Consider the following 23,132-nt stretch of genomic DNA (forward strand, 5'->3'; position numbering starts at 1 on the left):
AAAAATTCTGAAAATTAGGAATAGAAGGGAATTTCCTTAACTTAATAAAAGATATCTCTAACAAACTTACAGCTAACATCAAACAATTTTAATGTTAAAATGTTGAATGCTTTCTCTTTAAGATAGGGAGCAAGGCAAAGATGTTCTCTCATCACTTTTTTTTGTTTGTTTTTGGTGAGGAAGATTGGCCCTGGGATAACATCTGTTAGCTAATCTTCCTCTATTTTGTATGTGGGATGCTGCCGCAGCATGGCCTGATGAGTGATGTGTAGGTCTGCGCGTGTGCCTGGGATCACGAAGCTTGGGCTGCCAAAGCACAGAGTGTGAACTTAACCACTATGCCACTGGGCCACTCCCCTCTTATCACTTTTATTTAATGTTGTACTACAGGGCCTAGCCAGTGCAATTACACAAGAAAAACAAAATATGAATTGGAAAGTAAGTAGTAAAACTATCTTCACACATAGCATAGTCATATATGTAGAAAATCTCAAGTAATCTTCAAAAAGTTAATAGATCTAATAAGTGAATTTAGCAAAATTTCAAAATACAAGTTCAATGCACAAAAATCAATTATATTTCTATATTATAGCAACAAACAACTGGATAGTGAAATTGCTTTACTTATCTACATGTGAAGACTTGGGGAATGTCAACAGAGAGAGTATATGGACAGCTTCACCTCCGTTCATTGTATATTTTGCTGGCTGTATCACTTTCTTGTATACACAACTGCCTATAGCTGCACTTTGTTTTCCTATTTATCATAAATATTTAATGGAAAGTTAGGAGAAGCTGCACTGTGGGATGCTAGCTAAAGGTCATATTAGATCTTTTTATTTTGAAGAAGAGGATTATCCCTGAGCTCACTACTGCCAGTCCTCCTCTTTTTGCTGAGGAAGGCTGCCCCTGTGCTAACATCCATGCCCATCTTCCTCTGCTTTATATGTGGGACGCCTGCCACAGCATGGCTTTTGCCAAGTGGTGCCATGTCCACACCTGGGATCCGAACCAGCAAACCCTGGGCCATCGAGAAGCAGAACGTGTGCACTTAAGCACTGCACCACCGGGCAAGCCTGTCATATTGAGTCTTAATTCTGACCTTTTTAAAATAAAATAGTTATTTTAAAAATAATCTTAGTAAGCACATTTTTTTAACATATACAATTTTAAGATAAACTTTGCCTAGTGTCACTTACTTGATTAATTGATATAAGCTAGTCTTTGTAATTTAGGAACTGGTAGAGGTGGCTGAGGATTAAGGGTTTTACTCTCTAAGAGCTGGGATTGGGAAAATAAAAGAATATTAAACTAACTTCTTAGAGACGTAGCTACTTTGAATTGCAAACAATTTATAATTATATAAAATTAGTAATTTCTCCTCTGTGTTGTTAATATTGGGATTAGTGGCTATTTTAAACAGATGGAGCAATTACCAAATTGCTCTAGATGAAAAAGAAAATGATAATTTATTTCTCCATTTAAATATAAATTCCCCAAAGTAATCATTCTCGGATTAAATCTCCTACGCCTTTATCACGTTTGCCACCAGATGATAAGCGTGGTTGAGTTTGCCTTCCTGAGGGGAAAAGAGAGACTTGTACAACGTAAGCGCACATGTACTAACCAAACAAGGTTTAGATGTAGAAATTAACTGTATGTATGAATTTGTTCCGTGACTAAAAGTGTAACTGTGTTGAAAGCCCGATCTGCTACAGAAACAACCAGCTCTTCTGCTTGAACTCAGGCATTCCCATCTTTTGTCCTTTGACTTGAACAAGATATCAAATTATCTCCCAAGAATATTAAGATGATAAAACATTGCCTCTGAGTAGAAAATTTCCTTTCGTAGAATGTGGCTGTTGAGATAAGCATTCTTCATTATATAGCTTCTAATTTATTAGAAAAATAATGAAGGACATTCATGGAAATGAGATTTTCCATAAAAAACATGATTTTCTAATGCTAGTTTAAGAGCTTGATGCAAACTACAATTAATTATATAGTTGACAAAGAGCAGAAGTCAAAGACCTTGAAGATTGTGATAAAAAAACAAACCCAAACAGGGGCCGGTCAGTGGCGTAGTGGTTAAATTCACGTGCTACACTTCGGTGGCCCAGGTGCGGACCTATGCACCACTTATCAAGCCATGCTATGGCAGGCATCCCACAAATAAAGTAGAGGGAGATGGGCACAGATGTTAGCTCAGGGCCAGTCTTCCTCAGCAAAAAGAGGAGGATTGGAGGCAGATGTTAGCTCAGGGCTAATCTTCCTCAAAAAAACCCCCCAAACAATCCAAATAAAACAAAAAAATCTCTGTAATCTCTGTATATCATCACCACTACCAATGCTTTAGGCTATTGCCAATTTATGAGTTGAGGAAATGCACTAGCGCATACTGATTTTTGCTGTATGTGTACACATAAAAATTGTTGGATTGCCAAGGTGCGTCACTTTCCGAGGAATAATGCAAAACTATGAGGAGGAAGTCAGTTTTATTCTCAGAATGAAGGGATGAATAACCACCAGGGTTAACCAGAAAGTATAGATTGAAGAACTCAGTGCTAACTAAGCTGAGAGAGACATTGAATGAAATCTGATGGCTTAACAGGGAAGCTGAAGGAAAGTCAGGAAAAAGAAGCTTGGGATCATGAGACTGTAAGGGAGCGGATGCAGTGATGAGGAGGTCAAAGCGAAAACTAAGCAGGCACAGAGCCTAAGGACCAAGGAGTATGTAGGTAATTATTAAAAGATGATTAGGGGGCTGGCCGGGTGGTGTAGTGGTGAAGGTCACATGGTCTGCTCTGGCGGCCCGGGGTTTGTGGTTTCAGATCCCCGGCAGGGACCTAGCACTGCTCATCAAGGCACACTGTGGTGGCATCCCACATAAAAAAGGTAGAGGAAGATTGGCACAAATATTAGCTCAGCACTAATCTTCCTCAAGCAAAAAGAAAAAAGATCAGACATCAGGCAAGAGTTGAATCTTTACGGATAACATTGTTGGAGTTGGCTCTAGGGCAACTTGTGGCGATAAGTCTTTTGTTCTATGTCTGGTAACTATTTTGAGTCTGATTTTTCACTTTTATGCCTTGGTCAGACATGGTGGAATATCAGTTTCTCTCTATGAATAAAATCTTTAATGTCTTGGGTGAGAACTTTAACATCAGGGCCATTTAAGAGTCCCAGATTGTGCTAGCAAGTGAGTAACCTCTGATCTAGGATGCTAGAGAGGACGTCGATTGGATATCAAGACTGGCTTTACACACTGACACACACACACAGGTGTGCACACATGAATATACTAGCACACATGTACATATCATGATTTAGGTTATTTACTGTCTTGGGAAGATGAATGATGGTTGAGGAGATGAGTTGGTAAGAGGATAGATATGGATCTTTGGTATCAACAACAGGCAAGAGATGGGTGAACAAAAACTGACAAGGAATCGGAATAAAATAATGTCATATTAAGATTCTACTAGGAAGGAAAAAATTAGGATAGGATATAATTAGGAATCAGAGTATTTAAAGATGTTTGTTTACCTAGAACACTGAAGTGATTAGGTAAGAAACGAGAGGAAGAAAATCCTATATTGTTGAAGTTGGTTGATAATTTTTAATGTTGAGGAGTTCTGAGGAAAGCACGTCTAATTCAATCTGAGTTTACAACCTGATGTGAACAATGTATCTAATAAAATATTTACCCGGGGTACGTATTGCTGAAGACAAATCTGTTATTTAACATAATTTCTGTGTTTAGATTAATTGGTTCATTAAGGCTTAAGAGAGAAGTATCACTTGCACTCAGAGCTTACTCATGCTCTGGGAACACTACCAAGCAAGCGGGAAAAAGTCATTTTAGGAAGTCTTTAAGAAGTAATAAATAGTAAGAGCTGCTTCACTTTTGGAAACCGGGACAGAAATACAGGATACCCGTGTGCAACAGGATTTTAATCCAACATCATTAATATTTTTCACACCCAATGCTTTTTTCTCCTATCATAACTATCTAGACTTTTGCTGTATCTTCTAAGATGTTTTCCTTTTAGGGTTGGCCCCATTCTAATATAGAATGAATTTTCTAAAAACATTTCCTGCTTAACATCCTTCAATTGTTCCTCAAAGCCTTTCTCTAAACTAGTGTGGCATATAAGGGTTCTCACGATACATCCCTTGATTAACTCCATAATCCAGTCGTCATGAACTGAGCAAAGTCTCTCCAGTGCTTTCATTACACATTTTGAGTATCTCTTTCATCCTTCTGGAGCACTTTCCTCATATGCACTTTTTTTTCTCTCTGTCTCCCCAAATTCAGCTCCCATGGCATGCTTCAGTGAAGCCTTCCTTGACCTCTCCTTTTGCCCTCATTTTGAGTGAATCATAGCACTCATTTTGTGTTATCATTGTCTTCCTTATCTGGTTCCCTGACTTGAAAAAAGGTTCCTTAAGGATAAGAACTTTGTCTTATTCATCTTTGTGTTTCCATGACTGGGCACAGTAACTGGCACTACAGGCCACCCAATAAAAGTTTATTGAATAAACAAATAGATTGTGACCTGGCAAGAACCATATTTTGACCAACAGGCAGGGCCTTCTGGAGCCTACACATGTTTTGAGTTAGAATAATGCTTAACAATCACCCTCCCTATCTCCTTATTCAAATTAAGCTTATACTAGGAGGTGGGGGAAGGGCTAGTAATTGAAGATCCCACTTCTTGCTTCTGCCTTTAAAAGTCCTTCAACCAGAGCCTGCAAGACAATCTCTTTGCTCCAAGCTACTTTAAAAGGCATTTGAGTGTTTTTTTAATAGGGAAGTGATAGGTGTTAATGAGTCATCCCAGTTCTTTCCTTCCAGTCACATTGGTAACTAGTAATAACTTACCTCCGAGACGTGGAACTCCCCTCCAACAAGTACTTGGGTGAAGACTCTATCTACAGGATGTCTGGTCAGATTAGGTATTGATCTCGGGACTTTAGAATTGAAATTTTCTAAGGAACTGTTGAAACTGTATAAATCTCATGCTTATAATAATGGCTTTATTAGTAGTTAGTTTTGTTAATTTATGTTCTTTAGTCCAGGCCAATAGATGTTAAAGAGAAACCAGAAAAGTGTGAAAAAAAGTCACAGTGAAAGAAAATTCTGTTATGAGGAATCTTAATTATTCTATCTTATTTACCATTTTGAGGATACTGAACTTGGGGACCAATCTGACTTTACCATTACTGCGACCCTTTTGTTATCTCATTTTTCAATCTGTTTGCTTTCTCATTTGTCTTGAAATCCATTTTACATAATACCCATGGACTATTACCCCACATGTTTCAGAATAAATTTGTAGCTAATAGAAAAAGTTGAAAAAGATGAAATAATGTACTTGTTTTTATCAGATTAATTATAAAAATGATTCACTGAAAAAGGGAGTATTTCTTAGTAGAAGAAACAGACCAGTAAGTATAACCAACTAATGTTTATGTTTTTTTTAAGTCCAGTTAAGGGGAAGCAACTATTTTCTTACAGTCCAACAGTCTGTATTAGTAAGTCAAGGGCTTCAGTCATGAAGTGATGAGACTCAGCTCTGTTACATTCTGTTAAAATAGTCACCATTCCCTGAGTCAATTTCATCCTCTCTTCCGCCTCACATAGACCATTCAAGTGATGGTGCTAACTGGTACTTTCACTCAGTTTTTTGTTGTTTTTACAGGGACATCAGTGACTGAATTTTGATTTTATAGTATCTCATGAAAAGGCCAAGCAAAAGATAAAGTTGTTATTCTGTAAAGGTAATTTTCTAAGAGAACTGTTATTTGTAAGGTCCCTTAAGTCTTATTCTGAGGCCAAGTTCTGACGGTAAGACTTGGGAAAGACAAGTGTCTATTTTGATTATTTCCTGACAACCTGTAGAAATAAAGTCTGAAAATAAGATTTGAGGCTTAAAATTAGAATTTATTACTAAAAATAAGTGTTAGATGGAACTAGAGCTTATATTGAAATAATAAGATGACCACAGCACTACAATTATGAATTCCAAAGTGGATTCAGTTGTCCATGAAGTGTATCAAGGTAGCAAAAATAAACAGCACATTGTGTAACCCTTTTTGCATTCAATAAATTTTGATTTCATTCCCTTTTGTCTGAAGTTGTATGTTTCATCTTTACCCATAAACTTCCTACCTCAGACCTGTTTTTCTTCTATCTAACCCAATTTAATAGAAGAACTGATGGAAATTTTCATTTTCCCTAAAGATCTGTGTTTACGGCTTATGGCAAGTGATTTTTTTTCCTGACCCAAAGGTGTATGCCTTTGAAAATCAAATCTGAATATGTGGATTTCATCCTGCGTTGTTCAAATATTTTTTATCACTCCTATGAGACTCCTGGAAGTCGAGCCCGAGATGGTTAGTAAATACATTTTTCCAAATTTGCCTTGTCTTATGTAGTTGGAATAATAAGTGAATTGATAACATGAATTTCATCTTCTAACAAATAATAAACACATATGAGGGTTAGGAGTGTTGATACAAATAATCCATAACCAACCTATAAACCAAAATTTGGGTGAGTTTATTATGAGCCATGGTGAGGATTATAACCCGGGAAGGCCTTAGAAGGTGTTCCAGGGAAGCATGGGTTTCAGTACAGTCTTATATCTTTTTAGAACAAAAAAAGATACATTAAACACCTCCAGGATACATTTTCAAGGAGGTATTCAGTTGCGGATTAGCAGGTCAACATGACCATGATGCCAGGAAACGGACTAATCCAGCATTACCAATAGGATGTTACCAATAGGGTATTACCAATGGGGCATTACCAATAGGGCATAGGAGGGAAAGTATGCATCCTTTATCTCAAGAGAGATTCCTTGCTTTAGTGCATAAGCAGATGTACAATGTATGTTTGATAGGCCATAGTCAGGCTTTCTAGTTCAAGCCAAATCTGTTTTGAACCAGAATAGTTACCCCATATACCTCAATATGTGAAAATCTCTTGTCAGGAGATGAGATATCTTAATAAAGATTTTAGATATGCATATCTTTTATGTATTACTAATTTAAGGAATTACACTTTTAATACAAGAAAACACTCAGAACTCTACAATCTACTGAACGTGAGTTAATCAATTTTAACTATTCAGATAATGCTTTGGTCTCTTCCCAGTCTTCTTGTATTGCCAAGGATATTATTTGTCATTGTCCTGTAAATACAGGTATGGGAAAACACCAGTTACAGTAGATTTCCAGCAGAAAGAATTCCAGAAAAACTTTGATTGTACTTTTACAAACACACAATACATACACATGCATATATTTAGGTAAGCAGACTAGAAAAAGCAAACAAAGTTTATACTGGTCTCCTTATCTCTAAAGATGTCTTACTAGCAGGTATTAAGTAATTTACCTCATAACAAACCCATCACCAAATAAGTCTAATTACCTTAAACAAATAGTCGTTGTCATAAACAGTCCATCATCCATCCACAAAATTGAGATTTCTTAAGCCATTTAGTCCCTAAAACATTAACATCCTTATTTTCTAATCCTCTAGCAATATGTTCTCCTGGCTTTTGCTTTAGTAACTTTTTGGAATAGCACTCATGGGCAAGAGATTTGATTTAACAAGAAGAAAAGAGATTTGATTCATGTTTTTAAGGAGGCTACGATAGCATCTTTTCCCTAAAAGAAGAGTGCATAAGCAGTTTCCTGGACAAAATGGAGAATCAGATGAGTTTTCTCTGTGAAAAAGCAGCAGTTGTTCGCTTATCTTGTGAGAACTATGGTCTCGTCAGTAGCGTCCGCAGAGAAAAATCCAATCTTCTCCCTCACATGGTCATAAAATACATAGGCCACTAGCAGCAATCTTTGTTGTTAATCTTTTTTTTTCATGCATCAACAGATTTATATAAAAAAATTGCTTTAACTTTCAATGATTGGTATCAGTTCAATTTTTTCTAAAATTGAAAATAAATTGCCTTTTTTTTTGAGCAATGTGACGGTAGAAATGAGCATTTTAATCAAATTGTCAGGATGTTGTTTTTGCCTCCGTCTGACGGGCTAAGCCAACTGAGTCTAGCTATGCCTAGCTATATTTCCTAAAGCAGAACTAATTTTGCTATCTTGGAAAGTAAGTCAGAGTTCTTAAAATCATTTTAAGTTAAAGCAACAGGACCCATATCTTTTCTCCAAAGTATTACTTTTGATGCCTGGAAAGATTGCAGTCTTCCTGTGCATTAAAACACTTTCATAAAATGTGAAAATACGAATCATGTGTACTTATTGAGAGATAGCATGGCTACTTATTGAAGGATTGTTAGGAAGAAACCAAAGTCTTGGTTAAGTAGTTGATGAAATTTGTTTCAGTAAAAACTCTATGTATCCTATTAATATTGAAGTAATAGAATACACTACTCAGTTTGATGTTTCTTGATGCATTAGGAAGAATTACTTGTCCCACCTTAGCATCATTGCTTACAGTAGCAGTGTGGCTCCCTAGACCTCTGTCCTTCATTAACTCCTCTTCTGTGTAGTCATTTCCAACATTGGGTCTTCGTTTCTACTTATTGTCTCCCTCTCCTGCCTGTGCTCTCGGTTTACTGCACTTGACTGAGCTTTGCATTGGCTCCTGCTCTTAAGTTTTGGTTTCCTTTGTTCTCTAGTCTTTGTCTATAACAAGAACTGCAGCCAAAGCCCAGCTGCCCAGCCACACACTCCATTACTCCACCTTGTTTTTGCCAGTTTTCTGTCTCAAAAAGATATTCTTGGTAGCTGGAATTATGACAATAATTCCAGGCAATCTTTCTATAATATTTACCTAACCTTCAAGACCTGAATCCTCTATCTGGGTACCTTGTCTATCCAATTTGACACCTAGGTGCCAGATAATGCTTGAATTGTGGCTAGAACTCTGTGGTAAGCAAGGAGAAGATGCCCCATCTTGGTGAAGGACTTACCCTGAGGGAAGATGCAGCACAGCCCAGAAAGAGAAACCAGCATGACATATGTGTGGCAGGATGGTAGGTGAAGTAGTAATGGGTATGTATTCTGTTCCCAAAACTCCCTCCACACACGTCTATCATACACTTGGGCTTGGAGACGTGATACTGGAAATGTGGAAATGCCACAGGGGTAGAATCATAGAGGCTTACAGAAGAGAAACTTCAAATATCTTGGGTTTTAACCACAAAAGCATTGATCCAGGTGTAAGGAAGGAAATATTAGAAGAATATTTGATCAAGCAGTGTCAATCATCCACATATTCCTGCCTGCTCTCTGCCTCTCTCCATCCCCCTACATGAAAATCTATGAGCTTGGAAGGGGGAGAAAAAGAACCTGATGTAGGGTGAGTGGTGCCCTTCTCTCCTTGGGCCTGAGTTTTCTGGTGGGGGTTGGAGGCCAAGTATCAACCTTTAAAGTAGTGGCCTAAGAGTAGAGGAGATACATGTAGTACTCTGAGTATAGTTCTGGAAGAGACATAGCATCTGTTCTGTGGCACAACCACATAGAGGCTGTAGGTGGAACAAGTATAGAGAAGGCCCAGTGACAGCCTCAGGGCTCCCACAGAAGCTGGCAGAGGGAGATACCTACCATTTCATATTCATTTTGTTTCTTCAAAAGTATAGCTTTGGTAGTTGGAGTCCTGAAAACCAGAGAAAGATTTCCTATAATAATTATCTCAAAATCTGAATCCTGACACTGAAATGTTGTCTCCCTAACTAGAAACGTGGATGCCCCATGTTGCTTGGACTATGACTGGGTCTCCAAAGCCTTTCAAACACTGTGACAGGCCTGTTCTCTCCAGTCTTGGATAGTATTGCCAGCAAATGTTGCGAATGAATGTGCCAGCAGATACCACCTGGAGGAGTGGCTTCCCTCTAGAACTGTGCCATCCAATATTTTAGCCTCTAGCATATCCCATATGTGGCTAGACTTAATTGTGATATGCTGTATGTGTAAAATACACACCAAATTTCAAGGACTTAGTACCTTTTCTAATGTGTCTCCTAGAAAATTTAAAATTACAACTGTGGCATTTATTATATTCCTATTGAAAATCGCTATATCTAGACATGTGGTCAAAGTTCATGACAGAATTATTTTACATCTCAGCACGTTCACACTAGCAAGTAATATATAGACACTATAAAGTGAACAGTCCTCCTATCAATGCTTCATTCTTATAGAAGTCCTAGAGTTTTAGGCTCTAATTGAGAGATAAGGGGTGTCAGAGAGGAAATTCTAGTTTTTGACTGAGTTTAAACCTGAAATGACTGAAAAATCTCTTAAGTTACTGGGTTAACCTGGAAAGTTCTAGATAAACCTTTTTATGCTTAGGTGAAATGGATTTATAAGATAGAAAAGGAAAATAAGGAAGGCTACATTTTTGCTGATCTGAGTTTATGACTCATGACAAATATAATCTATAAGTAGTATTTGAATGAATAGTGCAAAAACTAGGCCATTAGATGGAGCAGAGTCAGAATCTGATGGGTTAAATGTGAGAATAGACAGTGATACAGACATAAAGTTTCATAAAACAGGTAACGTGATGTGAGGGAAATGAGGATTGACACTCCAGGGTCAAGTGCATGTCCAGGATTCAGGGCCCCACAAGCAGAGTGGTGCTAGTCAATTTCGTTTGAGGCATCAGCTAACACTGTCATATTTAGGGCAGTAGCTGGCCACAGCCATTACATTCATATTTGAAAGGCTTGTATTGGGGCCTACCAAAAAGAAAATTAAAATCCATTATAGTATAAACTCTACAAATCTACACAGCTCTGAGAAACGCAAAGTGAGGAATGAGTGGTGGAGATTGAGGCTGGTGGTGATGAGGGTGCCTCTGATTTACACTGGCAAGATTTCAGATCAAGAAAATGACAAAAGCATCCCAAGGCTGTCACGCTACAGAGTCACAAAAGTTGGCTTAATCTCTACAACCTCGATTAAATACCTAATCAAATAAATCAGTGAGAACCAAGCCAGGCACGAAGTCCTGTTAAATCTCATTTAGGCGACTCAGTGATGGCTACTGAGACGTGGAGAGCATAATCTGAATATCATGTATGCAGGCCCAGTGCTATTAAGGTGAATGTGCAAGTGTCCCAGAGGAAGAGAGACTGAAGACCTTGTTAGAAGTTGGTTTTAGAGAAACTAAATGGGTCTATCAGTAGGATCCACATGTGCTGGTGGTGTAAGGTTAGCAGTATCTCAAGCCTCAGTCTCACGCCTTAAATAAGATGTATGAGAGCTTCCAAACTCTTTAAAGAATGGGCAGGTTGGAACTAAGTTGAATTGAGCCATCTGGTGAAAGCCAGTGTTACTTTAGTTTCAGAATGTTTCCAATAGTGGGATTTATTTACTGGTAGAGTTTAAAATGGTTAAGGTTTCAGGATTCCTAGGAAGGGTAAGTTTATATGCTTTTAGGTTTCTCTGTAACATTTTTATTCCCCATCTAGACATAGTTCTGCATCTGAATCAGTATTATTCACACTAGTTCGGGCCAGAGCTATATACTGAACCATGTAATAGGTGATATCTCATTAACACGTCTTAAAAACATTCTGCTCTGAAGAATTGAAATGGATGTTTTCCTGGAAATAAATGCATGCTTATAGTAAATCCATTAGAGTAATGGATAATTTGACCACAGGTATTGTATGCTGTAAATACTAATACTCTGTTTTGGTTATTAGATGAAAAAAGAGGGTAAAATATTGAGATGAGAAAATCACACATTAATCACTGGGGAATTTGGTCAAAAATTGGTTCTTTGGGACTTCTTCAAGCTGGAAAATCAGAGAAGAGGCAGAAGTATGTCTATCAGAAAAGAGTTAAGCCTGGTTACATTTAATGGCCAAGAGGCAAATAAAATCGTGTTTCTGTCATTTGAAATTACACCCGGAAGACTCCTTTGTGGTGATATTATCCAACTCTTGTCTTGCAGGCCTACACAGTGAGGGCTGAGCTCAACGTCCTAGTGGTCCAATTAGAACCAGGCTGCCCTGTTTAGCCCGATGCTCTTCCTACTGTACTACAGATTTTGCTTGATCTTCTTCTTTGTTTTTGAGAGATTAGTTTTCAAATGATAAACATATGAGTACAACTTACAGAAAGCTTAGACCATTCTAGGCACTGAAAGTGTTACGTGTATTCTTATCTCCATTGTGCTGGCCAGGAAAAGGGCACCGAGTTGTTCAATTACCTGCCCAAGGTCACACGATAGGAAGGCGTGCACAGCATGGGTTTCAACGCATTGGCGTCAACCTGGCTCATCCGACGTTATGTAAATATGCAAAGTGTAATTGAATCCAGCAAGAAGAGGGGTGTGAAATGATGCATAGCTTTAAGCATATGTTTTGTGTTTTTTTGATGAAAAATGCTGTGTCCTCGTATTTCACAGGGGAAAGAGAATCATGCAATAAAAAAACAAAATGAAAATAACCCATCCTGTTATGACTTACAGCCCTGGAATTGTTAGCCTTTTATTAGGAATCTCTTACCACATTGTTTAGAGTCTTTCACTTTGTTTGAATCACATTGAGAGTGGTAAAAACATCCCCCATCTTTTGGGCAGGGAAGTACTGATGAGTTCTTTCAAAGTACAAACTGTACTGAATCTAAGAGAAGCTGTGACTTTTATACTTCAGAACTACCTAGATTTAAAGTGTAGCCAAGCAAATCTTTAAAATATGGTTTGAGATAGTATGAAGAAGGGCTTACGCAGAAGGAAGAAAATATCACAAAGAAATAAATGAACATGATTTCTAGCCTAATTACATAACGTGCTATATTATAAAGTGTACTTCCTTTTTGACTTTCTTAATGTCATAGTAATTTGTAATGTTAACAGTAATGTTCTTCATTCTCAAATCCTTCTTGAGGAAACGACATGTGGAACAATTTTGTAGGTAAACGGGAAATATGAGAAATGATTTTCAAAAGTTCAAAGTTGTATGTGTCATTAGAGACAGGAAATGTGCTCAGAATATCCAGGTAATGTAAGAAACCTGGGGGGCCAAAGCATCTGGATCCCTTAATTCTTCATGATGACTTAAAAGCTGAAAGACAGCAGTGTCGTGTTGAGCACGGGGCCATCACCATTACACAGACAGAAGCCCTTTTCGGCTGTTCTTAAATTAGAATTATAAGCTGCTTAGTTTTGTGGTTACAGTCACAGTTCTGTTTTTGTTTGTTTGGATTATTAATTGTCATTGTTTTGCCCATTTGTTTATTTTGTAATTCTTATTTATACACTTCCAGTGTTCTCTTCAAAATTTAGAATCAGGCAAGATTCCAATATAGCTAAAAGGAAAAGCAAAAGAGCATATTTTCACAATTTCGCAAATCACTGAAGCATCATCACCTGGGCCCCTGCAGACTCCGAGAGCCGATTTTCTCTCTATTCATTATATCAGCTTGACGCCTGAGCGGCAATGAATTGCTCGAAATCTACGATAAGAATGCAAGAACAGCAATAAGGATTCTGAAGGCCTTGGGTAGATAACGGCGGTGAGTGGGGGGTGGATAAATTTGTGGTCATCCAAAAGGAAGAAGAAACAAGGCATCATGGGCACCCTATCAGTAAGGCATAGTTAAGGAAATAGGGAGCTAGGTATTTCAAAATGGGGGGGACTTTGTGTAAAAACCTTGTAACAATGTTCTGGAAGGGCTAGAGGAATAAAAGAGAGGAAAGGAGGGAAACTAGAGGAGCAAAAAGGAAGAAGGGATGATACCCTGAGATGCAGGAACAACGAACCCCCTAGACTGGAGCTCATGAGGCCATCCCTGTGGTTGCACTGCTGGAAATGCTGCAACCACAGAAGATGCTGCCCCTGCCCGGGCTCCAGGAGTCTACGTTTACCAGGCGCCATAGCTGCTACAGCAGTCTCTAACAACTGCCACTCTTGTCAGTGTCAGAAACTCTAAGCTTCTTTCTTCCCCTCACCTTCTCTCCTCCGGCCAGTGCCTCCCATTAGCAGGACCCAAATGGTAGGCCAGGCGAAAGAGGAGTCTGGGAAATGTAGTTTCAGCCTTCCAGCCGCAACAGTAGAGCACAGTGTGGAAGGATAGGTGAGTGGCTGTTCCGGTGCTTGCCATAAACTGCAAAATCTTAAGCATGCAAGGGGTTCTGAGAAAAACTAGTGTAGGCATCACTTTTAAATTTTGTTTACATGTTTGACTGAGGGCATTTCGATCTGTGGTCGATTGCAGGGTTCTGAACACTTTTTTGTAAAGGTCCAAGTAGTACATAATTCAGGCTTATGGACCATACAGTCTCTGTAGAAACTACTATCTCTGTTACTGTGGCGGGAAAGCAGCAAATAGACAACATGAAAATGAATGAGCATAGCTGTGTCCAATAAAACTTTATTTACAAAGACAAGTGGCTCTCCTGCAGGTCACAGTTTGTGGATGCTTGGCTTAGTGAGTACCAGACCTGGCACCTAAAGAAACTGTACCATGATTTGAAAAATACGAACCTACCGTGAGCAGAATTTAAAAATTGTATTAATTTTGACTTAGTCTGCAAATCTTCTTTTGAAGAATACATGTATTATATACATGAAAAATAAAATCTAAGTCCTGTTTTATGTTGTCAATGATTTCAAAATATGTAGAAGGTATAATTCTTTTATTTTACTGGCAAATAGACAGCTGAGTGAAAGAATTCAGAGTATCTGGGGCCAGTAACAATTTTGTCTCAGAATCCCTTTATAAAGGCAGCTCAGAACCCGTTATAGAAAAAGGAGACCAATGAAGAGAATCCAAAATATGTCTGTTGGGAGGAGAGAAGATACAGCTTAACATTGTGCCAGGTTGAGGAGGCCATCAATGACTGTGTGAGAAGTCCAAAAGTGTTAAGAAGGTAATTAGCATTTGAGTTGTAAATTAGGGTTATAGAAATTTGGCCCAGATCTGTCTGAAACTATGAAAAGATCTTAGGGCATGCTTGTAACATTCCTGACAATAGTTTATTTTTGCAACATAACCTGGAATGTCCAGACGGATACATTAAATGACTAAACTAATGTCTATGTGGACATTTTCTTAAATTTGTCCTATATAATAAATATTGTTAATGTAAGCAAAAGCTGACATAATATTCAACTCTTCACTCTTAATAAAGTGTCCACTAGGGACCTCTTTAATTCTTACCATACCTGGCAAAGTATGGGTTTAGAAGTAGAAGAGCTTTTGTTTAAAGAAATTTGTTTCCAAGTCAATGTTGGGTATGTTCCACTATTTGTTTCTTTTGTCTTTTTTAAAGATTGGCACCTGAGTTAACATCTGTTGCCAATCTTCTTTTCTTTTTTTTTTTTTCCTTCTTCTTCTCCCCAAAGCCCCCTTTACATAGTTGTATATTCTAGTTGTGAGCGCCTCTGGTTGTGCTATGTGGGATGCTGCCTCAGCATGGCCTGATGAGCGGCGCCACGTCCGCACCAGGATCCAAACCAGAGAAAATCTGGGCCACCAAAGTAGAGCGCAAACTTAACCACTTGGCCACTGTGCCAGCCCCCAGTTCCGCTATTTCTTAATCCTTTGGCTCTGAAGCATGTAAGCACACCTAATCATTACTCAAATTCTGAGTATTGCTGGGGGTAGGGTAATTATGATACAGACTAAATGCTTTGGAAGAAAGAATAAGACTTCATAATCTTGCCAGCTTAAACACATTTATTTTAGCAAAAGCAGTATGTGAGATAACGCTTAATGCATACATTTTTCAGCATTTTCATTCGACATTCTAATTTGAATAGTTAATAAAGCGTTAATAGAACTAACATATGATTCAGCAGTCACACTTCTGGGTGTATATCTGAAAGAACTGAAATCAGGATCTTTGAGAGATCTGCACTCACATGTTCATTGCAGCATTATTCACAATAGTCATGACATGGAAACTACTTAAATGTCCATCGATGGATGAATGGATAAAGAATATATGGTGCATACATACAATGGAATATTATTCAGCCTTAAAAAGGAAATCCTGCTATATATGACAACATGGATGAACGGGGAGGACATTATGCTAAGTGAAATAAACCAGTCACAGTAGAACAAATACTGCATGATTCCACTTAAGTGAGGTTCTGAAAATAGTCAAGCTCATAGAAACAGAACAGAATGGTGGTTGCCAGAGGCTAGAGAGAGCGGGACATGGGCAATTGCTGTTCAGTGGGTATAAAGTTTCAGTTATGCAAGATGAATACATTCCAGAGATCTGCTGTACAACTTTGTGCTTATAGTGAACCATACTGCAGTGTGCACTTAAAAATTTATTAAGAGGGTTAATCTCATGTGAAGTGTTCTTACCACAATTGAAAAAAGAATTAAATAGTGTCTGTTCATGGGTCACTAAATTCTTTATCTTGGTCTAAAGACTTTTGTTTTGCATAATAATTTTCTTAAACAATTTGACTGGCCAGTCCCCTAGTCAGTCCTTAAGAGCGCAGAATAACGTGGCAATTCTTGCTTATATAATCAGAATCTGTTATACATATAGGAAAAGTTTAAGAGATGTCTCTGATGACATAAAATTCCTCATTAAATGTATGTCAGGATATGCCAGGTTACACTGCAGTACTTGAACAATCGCCAGGGAGCTTCTGAGAGTTCCTGAACCTCAAAATCCGTGTCTAAAAGGAATAAAATGTTTCCTTCTTACCCAAGTATATGGACTCTCTTCTGATAACTATTTTTTGTTTCAGGATTTTTCTTTCCAGAATGATAAATAGTGGGAATGCCCATGTGCTCAGAGAAACTGTCCCTTGCAGCTCTCACCATCCATCCCAGTGAAGGTGTCATTTTAGAACACGTTGTTAGTAGTGTGTACATTTTCAAAATTCTCAGTTTTTGTGACTTACTGACATATTATTGCCAGTCTAACCATGTCTTTTTTTTAAAATAGGCTTCACAGTTTTCTAATTGTTTTCTACCTTCCAAAGACGAGAAGGTAACATCTGCATTTCTTTCCTGCTATTCCCTCCATCTCAATTCGTCTCATTTAAACAACTACTCAAAGAAAGAACACACAGTTCCGCAAGTGCAGGCATTCTGAATTGATACAAAGCCCAGGAACATATCCGACCCCATCTTCCCAACTCCCACAGCCTTTCTTCTACCCAAGTAACAAATAAACAAAAAATCCATAATAGTTAGAAAGCTAAAATGCCTAAAAGGCAAAAATTTTGGTTCAACTATCTGCCATGATTTACTTTAGCAAACAAGACACTTTGTATGCTGAAAATTTTGCATCCAAGTTGATGGTAATTTTGCAGTTTATGAAAAATACAAAGGAAGAGTTCTTTCTTTGAGCTTGTGTTGTTGAAGGGTCCACACCCGAGAGCTTCTCCAGGATAAAGGAATAAGGCTTTCTCCAGGGTCTATTCAAATCTTACCATTTGGATGTAAAAAACTGGTTACAATACTTAAATGACAAAGTTTTTAGTTTTTAATTTAAGTATCAAGATATTTAAAATCTCAGGCTAAAATTTCAGTAGATCATCCCAATACACATACATACCTTGGAACTCAGAATTATCCTATTTTAATTGTTCTTTCTGAAAGCAAAGCGCTGCCAAGAGTTGTAAAAATTAGTTAGACGAATTCATGCTTCCAATGGCAATTAAATTCTCCCATGCCTTTCTAGGAAGGAATACATTGGACTAAGATTTTAAAAGCCAAGTTATGCCATCTATGAACGCCCTTGATACAAACCAGAAAGGAAGAACTTTATGACCTACTAGAGCTGAGTTAGTTTCTCCGTGGTAATTTTTAGAAAGCATTCCATTTGCACATGTTTTTATATACTAAAAAGAACATTCCTTTTGCGATACCCACTTGAAGTGCTTAGAAAATACTCGGCACACAATGTCATCTTAGAAAACTATGCCAGGAAATTATAATACTAAAATACTAAAAAATTATAGTACTAAACAAAAAACTCTCTTCCTTGTGTGCAGTTAATTAGCCAAGGCTAGACAATGTTTGTAGCTGTAATTCTTATCTGTTGCCATCTTTTATCTGTATAGGCAGACACACATACACATATATATACACATATATACACCCATCCTTTTCTTTCTTTTTTTTTTTTTGGTGAGGAAGATTGTCCCTGAGCTAACATCTGTTGCCAATCTTCCTCTTTTTTTTCTCTCTCCAAAGTCCCACTGCATAGTTGTATATCCTAGTTGTACATCCTTCTAGTTCTTCTATGTGGGACGCCACCTCAGCATGGCTTGATGAGTGGTGTGTAGGTCTGCACCCAAGATCCAAACCGGTGAACCCCAGGCAGCCAAAGTGGAGTGTGTGAACTTAACCACTAAGCCACTGGGCCAGCCCCACACATATTTTATAATATGCAATTTTTATTATGCAAAGTAAAGAAAATATGGCACTGCTTTTTTCAGGCTGCTAGCAAAATTCAAGTGATTTCAAACTGGGCAAGGGGAATAGGTAGAATTTATTGCTATAATATTGAGTGTTTGTCCCTTCCTCATTCCATAGAAATGATTAATTGAAGGAGAGACTTTAAACAAGGGAAAACTGCTTGAGGCTGTAGACCAGTAACAGAGGAATGACAGAATGAATGTCTTACAATAATTTGAATTTCATTGTAAGATTCAGTGAGCCCCAGCGTAGTAGTTCATGTTTAATTCATATGGTAAAAGATAAATCACAGGTGGATGAAAAGCTTTCTACTCTTTATGCATTGAAGCCTACCAAAATAAAAATAATACATTTTTTAATAATACGTTTTTAATAACAATACAACTGAGTGGTTCTAGTTTATTAAATGGAGAGTATTCACATTGCAAGTTCATGGTCTCTAGATTAGGATATAATTCCTTTAAAACCAAGTATGATCAAAGGGTAGAAAATCAGCTCCTGGAAAGGGAGACAAAAAATATGCTTCCTGGAGGTTGACAGAACTGTGATCTAGAGAAAGTATATGGTCTGGTTAGTCTGGTGTTTCTCCAGTGTAAACCACATGCCAACATGGGAAATTCTCTGTATTTTTCATGGTTGATATCACACTGAGGTGGCCAAGGCAGTGGACTTGTCTAGTTGATGGTTCTCCTTCATAATTTTACAAAAACTCAATGGGCAGAAAAAAACAAAGCTAAGCAATTAAACCTAAGATTGCTGTAAATATTTTATCTGACAAGTTATTGAGAGATGTGATCTGTGCCCATATTAAGGGGCTGAGTTTAGCGTAAAGTCTGCTAAAATCTCTGATGATTTTGTATTGCTAAACGCTGGTCCCCAAACCAAAGCTTATAAAAGTCCTGGTAACATATTCATTTTTATTGCTTTTTGCTCCTGAGCAATGCGAATATGAAACTATGTTCATCAAATATGATTAAAAGTTACTTTTTGTTCTGTCCTGGGAAGGATCAAGATTTTTGTGATTATTTCCATGGAAAATTATTGTATGTAGGTCTTCTTTGATCCTTTTTCTATATGGACTCTTTTCTATAAACTTATTATAAAATTTACCTTGAAGCATTTTCTTCAGATTGCCAATTCTGCCAGTAATATTAATAAAAATAAGCAAGTGGAATATGTGAGCTTTGGCATTCATTACACTAAGGAATATTTGTAACAAATTCATGGACAATTGATTAAGTTAGATATCTCTGAACCTTGGTCAATCTAGAAAATATAGTTAGTAACACCTGCCTTGCACAAATATTATGAAGAAACAAAATAATGTGCGTAATATGCCAGCTCACAATGGATATTCAGTAAATGACCACCCTTATGCAAGGTTCATATTTTTCCATTATAAATTTGTTCCATTTCAAATATCAACAAGATGACTCATCAAATTAATTTGCTTAGCAATGTCCATAACAGGAAGCTTTAATTGAGCTTTCATGCAAATCCAACTAACTTTTTGTGTTGTCTGAGCATTCAACAGACCAGTTGTTTATAGACCTTGATAGATATTGCATTTGCTTAAAAAAGAAAAGCTATTTTACTTTAAAGAGATGATGTTGTAGGCATCTTTCCCTTAAAAGGATGGGTGGAGGCGGGGATGGGCAAGTCCCGAAAGGATGAGACTCAATGTCTTGGTGGAAAATATGCCCTTGTTTTTGTTCAATGTTCATTTCATTATCTTATTTTAGGCCCCATCTTCTGCCTCTCAAGGAAATTTGGTCAAATTACCCTTGTCCTCTCCTGCATTTTCTCTCTTCCCCCAGTACTGTTTCTTTCTCATTTGCTTGCATCTTTTCTGTCTTAAAAACAGTCCACAAATAAACCTTGATATCTGCTCATATCTCTTCTATCTTAAAATCAAACCCTAAATAATACATGTTGACTTCTGCTGTCCCCTCAATGTACGCATGTGCACACACACTTACACACACACAACTAAATTGATGGGATTCCCTAGACACCAATGCACAAGGCTGAAGTTTAGCCTTTAACAAGTATTAGAAGGTTCTGGAGGGCTTTGATGTTGGGCCCCAACCCAGAGTTTCTGATTCACAAGTTCTCAGGTGATGTGGGTATTGCTAATCAAGGAGTTACCATGGAATAAGGCACTAGAAGACCTCATTGGAAATGAGAAAGATGACATTCATCAGAGCTCCTTTCAGGGTGAGAACTGTGTGTATGTCAGATAAGATTTCTCTTGCATTTCCTTTTCTCTAACGTAAATTATAATTGGCAGTGTGCTGGTAATTTGTCCAAAAATAAAACGGTCTGATTTGAAGCATTTGCTGATTTCCATGGTGTGAATACTCCCACTAGGGCTTATTTCAAATTAAAAATGTGACATCAGTGAACTAGAAATTGGAAAGACATACACACATTTGTGTTTGTTGGATGCAAGTTGGAGCCAGACCCAGCACACTCCTGGTTAATGTAAATGCAGACATCTCTTGTTGACAGGGAAGGGTGATGGACAAAGGTGAAACACAAATGATCTCACTTGGCCTGTGGGATTTCCCTTCCTTATCTATCGTCTAGCTTTATTCTCCTCCTCCCTGCCTTGATCTTTGTTTGGGGGAACCGTAATGTGACTTTTTGTCTAATGCCAGAAATTATGTACGTAGGTACAGATTGTTACCGCGGGGGAAGTAATTATTACCTTTGATTGAATAAACCCAGAAATTACATGGCTAATGACACTCTCATTACCAATGTACTTAAATACTTCCAATTTATAAACATTCCAGATCTATTTGGTTTTTTTTCCCCACCTAAATTTTGGTCTACAAGTCCTCAAGAAATAGGAAGATCAAGAAAGCTAACGTCAATGGGAATTGGCTGTGGTGACCATCCTTTCTCAACTACGTGTACACAGTTCAGGCTGGCCTATTCAGTGATCTCTTCTCCGATCAGGGAAATAAAAGGCAGACCTGTGGTGAAGGATGGGGAACTTGATAAATGCTTTTGGGCCTGCCAGCTGTCCTGTCATTCAAACAGCAAGGGTGCTTTGTGATTATTTTATAAGATCATACAACAAGCCCAAAGAGCCCTGCAATCATGAAAGAGCACGTGAAATCCTACTCACAAATTCCGGATTTCCAGTACTCATCAAGACGCCCTCATTTTTTCTTGAAGTGAAAAACAGATCAAAACAACTTTAAATTATTTTTAAATGCAGTTTATCAGAGGGGAAAAAGTATAAGAACAATTTGGTATGGAAAGATGGCAATCATTTTAATTCAAAGAACTTCGATTCTGTTTCTCATTTATTTTATACAAAATAGAAGATGACAGTAAGTGGCTAACCATGAACGTCTGTTTGGAAAAGCAGAAGCCAGGTACTGGTTTGGAATTTCCCCTTGATTCTACCTGACAATGAATGATCTTTATGGAAAGTGTTGAAGGTGGTGGGCCGTTGCTTCAAAGTTGAGAAACAGTTGCCAGCGGTTTACTTAGATCAGTTAAAGGTCTGGGCAAGACTGACTCTCAATCTTAAAAAACAATGTGGCCTAGCCCCAGTCATATTCCGATGAAGATAAGGCTACCTGTGACTAATAAAGCCCTCATGCTCTGTAACTTCCTCAAGGTATGCTGTATGAACATATTTTTCCCCCAGTACTTATTTGAGGTCAAAATCTTAGCAAACACAATCAGGATTTATGAGTTCATCATAGGACAGGAGGAACTAGAGAAAAACTATGCTTCGGTACCCCATTCCTTAAGAAGATGGAGTCCCAGGGAAGAAAATTTTGTTGTGGAAAAGAAGAATAGGCAAGCTAATCCCGGAAGACTCCGGTAAAAAATAAGTGGGAACTGACTTTAAGGAAGTGATAAGGAGATCATGTGTCGTGGTCAGAGTCCGCTGGATTTCCCCATCTTGTTGCAGCCACAACTCCTTCCTTTCTCCATGTATACTGTCCCCAAATTATTCAACATTTGCTAACCTCATTTTCTTTGTGTAACTGTCCCTTGAGGATCTTTTTCTCTCTGTGGTGTGAATGACTGATAGAAAGGTAATGTGTAAGCCGCTTTCAGGAAAATGCCCACTTCCAAAGGAAATCTTTCAGAGATTCCGTGAAGACAAATGACTACATTTATAGTCATGGAATTGCCAGATCAATGGTGGGTAGATAGAGGACTTTCTTTTGGGCAAGAGTTTTACAAAGCTCTTCTGTGATGCCACGTATTTCTAGGGTTGGCCTTGATTTGGACTTACAGACATTAATATAAATGCTCTAGTTAAATTCAACAATTTAATGAAAGGAAAGCCCCCAAAATCCAACTGAAAATTCATTTTTATTTTGTTTGTAAATTTTAATTTAGTGTTTAAGTTTTCGACTGATTTTTTACTACATGGACTTCAAACATATTTCCTCCAAACAATGTAAATAGATTTAAAAATGCATCTCAGATCTCAGATCACCTCCTCCTTCTTCTCCGTGCAAAGTGCCGTTGCTGACATGACTGTGGCATTTTAATTCCTCTCTCAGGCGCTGCCCTTTGGGGCTTTTCCTCTTTTTAGTCTCTCTTCACCTGTCCTCATCCCTTATCATGGAATTTCATTGCCAGCAGCATTTCCCTGTTCCCAAAAACAGAAATAATTACAGCTAATCATCTCCATTTAAAAGAATCTATTTATAGTGCTGGCACCACAGTGTGGAGAGCAGCTGAGTCACAGGGTCATTGGG

The sequence above is a fragment of the Equus caballus genome, chromosome 21 (genome assembly GCF_041296265.1).
Source record: "Equus caballus isolate H_3958 breed thoroughbred chromosome 21, TB-T2T, whole genome shotgun sequence".
Taxonomy (NCBI): Eukaryota; Metazoa; Chordata; class Mammalia; order Perissodactyla; family Equidae; genus Equus; species Equus caballus.